The following is a 6,000-nucleotide window of genomic DNA, read 5'->3' as shown; positions in this document are numbered from 1 at the left end:
GTTAAATGTCTTACCCAAGGCCACATGCACAGTAAGTGTTATGGGCGGGAAGGATACCTTTGGGGTTCCGGAAGGATACCTTTTGCAAGAATGCAATATTCCAAAACTTAGCTTAAAAACAAAAAGAGAAATTTATTAATTTAGAAAGTAATGTTGAGAGTGTCCAGGAGGATAGCAAGGTGGGACAGCAAGATGGGAAGCAGTTCCTGGGAGGACAGCATGAATGGAAAGGCTGTTCCTCCATGGGGACAGCATGGATGGAGAGGCTGTCCCCCAGATGACATCAGTTCTGGGGATTATATACTCTTTACAACAGATGCTATGTCATGGTGTGGAAGTGACCTATAGAGTGTTAGTCCCTCAGGCACTTGGTGGGGTGAGGTGGTCATCTGACTGGGGTCTGCCTGGAGGCATAAAGATTCATCTCTTTGTCCATCTTAAATCTAGAGGACAAAAGAGGATAAACATCTCAGGACCCTGGGTGGGGGTGTCATTGGGTGTTTTTAGGTTAAGAGTCAGGAGGAGACAAAGCAAGGGAGTTTCCCTGATAATAGTTCCCCTGGGTTTCTGGGGTACAGTGCCCATGTCAGTAAGTATCTGGGAAATGATCTGAATTCAGGTCTTCCTGACTCCAGGCCCAGTGCTGGCCTCCAAAATTAGAAGAATGGTCTAGGAATGGGAGGAGGAGCTGTAGACAGAATAATGTCTACTACTTCATAATGATAATACCTGTATACACAAAAGAAACATCATCAAGTACTCTTTATAGATAATTATTCTATTTCTTGGTTGAGAATCTAGCTACACTTACACTGAAGGGGTTGGGCCATAATAGATTCAATAAAAAGATGACAATCTTTTTTTTTATTTATTTTGAAATGATGGCTCGTTCCCCTCTTTCACCTCCCATCTCATCATTGTTGGCAACTCAGAAAAAAAAAAGTCACTCTGACTACTTGACTAGAGACTTCTCTGATTCAATAGCTTTAGTAAAATTAGAATGTGAAAATAATCCCAAAATTGCCCACCTTACTACCTCCTTCTAGGATTCTCAAATTCCCAAGTGTCAAAAAAAGCATGACTTTATTCCCTTTGGAGCTTAGCCCCTCATCTTTACTGATAAAAGAGAATAATGGAATTTTTAAAAAATGGGATTAGAAAAGATTTGAGGATTTGTGGAAATGTTTCCATGGTGTTCCTTTTTATCAAATCAATAGTATATATAATAAGACTAATCTCAATTTAAGAAAGTATTCATTTGTAATACAATGGGGAAAAAAAACAAACATCTAGATTTGGAGTCAAAAGAAGTATGTTCAAATCCCAGGCTCTACCATTTAAATCCTCTGGGTCTGACCTATAGAATAAGGAGGCTTGACTAGATGACTCTGGAGGTCCCTTTTAGTTTTTAATTCATGATCCTATGTTCCATTCTGCATTTGCAATTCTCAGATGACCTTCCTTTGCACATTAACCATCTGGGAGATCACAAGAGTTTCTGTAGCCACCCTTTTACATGGTTTAAATTATTATCTCTAACATGATAATTCTCAAATGTTCTTATCCAGTCCTCACTTCTCTCCTCAGGTCCAGACTTAAATATCCACCTGTCTATTAGATATCTCAAACTAGATGTCCTATAGATATCTTTTTATTTTTTTAAATTTTTTGTCTTACATTTTAAGTTCTATGCTGTCTTCTGATCTAGAGTTCTAAGTTCTAAGCTGTCTTCTGATCTAGAGAAGACCAGCATTATATAGATATAAAATGTTTTAATAAATGTATTTATTAAATTTATGTTGTTATAAATTATATAAATATACTATGTATATATAAAGCTATATAATGTATCTTATAATAAATTTAATAAAATATAAGATATTTATGGTCTTCTCTAGTATAGTGTAATATTGCTGTTACTGTATATAACAATCCCCTACCCCTACTCAGAAGTCTAATTTACTTCTGACCACTATTTCCTTAATCTACACCCCTTCTAATATCCTACCCTTATCCTACCCCCTCACCCTCTCATTTCTCTATAAATTAAAAAGATTTTTATCAATCTAAATATGTTATTCTTTCTTTAACCCAGTTCTGATGAGAATAAAGTTTTAACATTACCCACCCTCCACCCAACAGTTCTTCCATTAACATCTTTGTTCTTTAAGACAATTGTTCCATTTTATCTCTTCCTACCTAATTTTAGTTTTTTAATCATCCCACCATAATCAAATCATCCTCAAGCCTCCTATCTATGTGTGCTCTTTCAAACTACCCTAATAATGATATCATTCTTAATATTTACAGATAATATTTTTCATTCTCTGAAATAAACAATTTGACCTTATTAAACCCCATATCATTGATCTTTCAAGTTTACCATCATATGTTTTTCCTGATTCTTGTAAAACAAATCTTCTGTTCAATTCTAGTCTTTCCTTCAAGAAATAGCTAAAAGTTCCTTAATTAATTAAATACCTTTTTTTTTCCTTGCAGGATTACACTCAGCTTTGCTGGATAAGCTATTGTTGGTTGTGAGTGCAACTCCTTTGCTCTTCAGAATATCATGTTCCATGTCCTTTGGTCTTTTCATGTAGAAGTTCCTAAATCTTAGATTATTCTGACTACAGTGCTACAATATTTAAATAGTTTGTTTCTAGTTTCTTAAAGTATTTTCTCCTTGACCCACAAGCTTTGAAACTTAGCAATAATGTTCCTGTGAATTTTCATCTTGGGATCTCTTCCAGGGAGTGATTGGTGGATTTTTTTTTCAATTTCTATTTTACCATCTAGTTCTAAAACTTCAGGGAAGTTTTCCTTAATAATTTCTTGAAGTATAGGGTCTAGACTCTTTTTTGATCATAACTTTCAGGTAGAACAACAATTTTTATAATCTTTTTTCTCTGATCTGTTTTCTAGGTCAGTTGTTCTCATACTATTTTACACCCTTCTATTTTTTCATTCTTTTGATTTTGTTTTATTATTTCTTGGTGTCTTATGAGTTCATTGTTTCCATTTGCTTAATTCTAATTTTAAGGAGTTATTTTCATCTGTAAGTTAGTCAGACTCAATTAGATTTTAGAAAGGAACATTTACTAATGGAATATAAGAAGAATAGTTGATACAAAATCTCCCCCACATGGTTTGGTAGTGTAATGGATAAAAATCTGGGCTGAGATCAGATCCTACTTCAGACATTTATTAGCTATTTGACCCTGGGAAAGTCATAACTTCTGTTTGCCTCAGGTTACTCAACTGTAAAATAGGGATAATAATAACACTTACCTCCAAGAATTTATAAATAAGATATTTCTAAAGCATTCTGCACAGTGTCTGGCAAATAGTAGGTGCCTAATAAAGGCTTGTTTCCTTCCTTTCCCCAAAAGTCCAAACTATCCCACATATGCATTTAGAGTCTGGGGGAAAGATGGCTTAAGTGAACACATGTGGCAAAGGGGTAACTCATAGCTGTTGGGGACTCTTTTTGATAAAGTTCTCAAAATGTTCTCTTTTTCTGCCAGGCTCATTGAAGCATCTTAAATTTGCATTAAGTCTCTCCTTAGTTTTTGACATAGACACTGTTGTCAACTATTCTGGTGACACAGCTGGGATCAGGATTTTGAGATCCTTGAAAGGAAGAAATATTTTTGCCATTCTTTCCATACCTAGCTCATAATAGGTACCTAATATATATTTGCTGACTGACTGATTAATGGAAATATGGGGAGTCTGACATTCTATAGATGCTTTAAAGTTCACAAGGTCTTCCATCAACCATAGTATGGGGAGGAAGAGACCAAAATCAAGGCCAAAGTTCTCTCTTGCCCATAAGGGAATATGCACTTTTTCTTAGTGTTTTATAGGTCCCACCAGGCTTTATCAAGTCTCTCAGGTAGTCAAATTTCCTATCACAACTAGAGAAGTTTGCACTCCTTGTTCATAACTGAGATGTGTTTTAGTCTAACAAATGTATCAAAACATAGCAATTTATAGTTTATTTTAATTGGGATTGTATGATTTGGTTGATTTGTTATAGGACCTCCCTCATTCCTGGAAATAATTTATGGTTACAATTTTCTGATAACCTATCCTCCTGAGGACAGTGTTTTTATGAATAAGCCCAAGACTTTTTGATCAGAACTACTTCATCCATATAGTGAGATAACATTCTCAAAAGCAGGCCTAGCCAATTCCTAGGAAGCCAGGCATTTGGCAGCATTTCCAGGAATGAATAGCTGTTTCCTCCCATTGCAGAAAAAAGTATAAAGTATATAGGTTCCCAAACTAAAGCAAATGCCTTAGATCAGAGATTCTTAACCTTCTTTTTTTTTTTAATTGTATCAATCCCTTTGACAGTCTGGTGAAGTCTGTGACTCTATCTCAGAATAATGTGGGTAAATTCATAAAGTAAAATTGAAATGATTATAGAGGAAACTAATTAAACTGAAACAAAGATGTAAAATTTTTCTCATCCAAGTTCATGGATCCCCTGAAATCTAACCATAGACACTTAGGGGCATGCCAATCCAGATTAAGAACCTCTGCCTTGGATTAACTCAAATCTGTTTAGGGTATCACTAGTAGCTGGTAATGTTTCCATCTTTGAGAAAGAAGCTATGACAGATAAAAAATGAGAAAACTTCACCAAACTTTGGGCTGGTTCTTCTACATGTCCCAATGAGGTCACATCCCTAGAAAAATGTTGCTATAAGGAATGAAGTGCTTACTACATAAATCCATAAGCATAAAGTGCCCTTGGATTGACTTTGGCTTCAAATTTGGATGGAGTCCCATCACTTCTCTGCTCTAAGATCAGTTGACTTGGAGAAGTATACCCAAGTAGGCAATCCATGTCTGTAAAAGATGCCTCAAAGGGAAAAATATAAGGAATCAAAGAATTCAGAGACTTTAAAGAGGGAACTAAGACCTAGATATGTTGTATAATTTGCCCAAGGACAGACAGATAATAAGCAAGAGAGCTTAGAATGGAATCAAGCCATCTGACTCCAGCTGTCTCTCATTCCACCATAGCACAGGAACTCCTAATTCAGTTTATATCAAGATCAGGAAATCTTTCCTTGATTACTGGCTTTTGTCAGAGTTGCTGCCCCAGCTGATAAAGATTTCTCTTCTTTTCCCTTCAGTCCTCACTCCCTTTCTCTTTTTAACCCTAGAAGCCATAGATTTCTGCATTTCCATGGGGACCTCGGTTTCCTTTTTTTTTTCTTTTCCTTGCTTCTCTCTTTACCTTTGTCCCCCTAAATCAGTCTTAACCTGGGATCTGTAACCTTGTTTTTAAAGACTTTATATTTTGATAAGTATATTTCAATATAATTAATTTACTTTGTGATCCTAGGTATGTTATTTTATGAATTAAAAAAACCTTATTCTGAGAAAAGGTTTATGGACTTCACCAGATTGCCAGAGGGTCCCTGACACACAAAAAAGGCTAAGAATATCTCCACGAAATGTAGCAGCTTATTTCTCTTTAGGGCAGTCTCCCCCACTCTGCCAACCTGGGCCCCGTTGTGTTGGGAATTTGCTTTGTGCTCTGGAAGACGGGAAGAAAGACTACCAGAGAACCCATGCCCTCCCCCAGCCTGCTTCCTCACATTGGCTAGAGAAAGGAGTGGGGGTCTCCTCTCACACATCCTGCCTGGTTACCTAGCAACCTCCTTCTGTCCTCTCAGACAAGTCACCGCCTGCTGATGCACACTCAACAAAGAGGAAAGTGACACCACAGCTCCTGTCACTCCCTTTACAAGCCCCCCTCCCGCCCCTTGTTCATTAGCCTTCCATTAAGGGACTAGCCAAGGCCCCTCGCTGCCCCCTCCCTGGTGGAGTCACTGCTCCATTATGTGACTCTTCACGTGGATCTTGGAGTGATGGCAATTCTTCAACATTGCTCATTTTCGGGTATGTACTGGGCATTTCTGATTGACTCCCTAATTACTTCCCACGTCCCGGCACCTTTCTCACACAAGATCTGGCCAGTCA

General features: G+C 37.1%; 1 long non-coding RNA gene across 1 annotated transcript in view; it reads left to right on the top strand.

The window, feature by feature from the left end:
* Positions 1 to 5,705: 5,705 nt before the first annotated feature.
* LOC130455068 (uncharacterized) overlaps positions 5,706 to 6,000 on the top strand; it is a 63,674-nt gene continuing 63,379 nt past the window's right edge. Inside the window, exon 1 of the long non-coding RNA XR_008912900.1 lies at positions 5,706 to 5,919. This is a non-coding gene — a long non-coding RNA (uncharacterized LOC130455068). The remainder of the gene's footprint in view (positions 5,920 to 6,000) is intronic.

The sequence above is a fragment of the Monodelphis domestica genome, chromosome 6, assembly GCF_027887165.1.
Source record: "Monodelphis domestica isolate mMonDom1 chromosome 6, mMonDom1.pri, whole genome shotgun sequence".
Taxonomy (NCBI): Eukaryota; Metazoa; Chordata; class Mammalia; order Didelphimorphia; family Didelphidae; genus Monodelphis; species Monodelphis domestica.
This window is presented reverse-complemented; position numbering and strand designations above follow the sequence as displayed.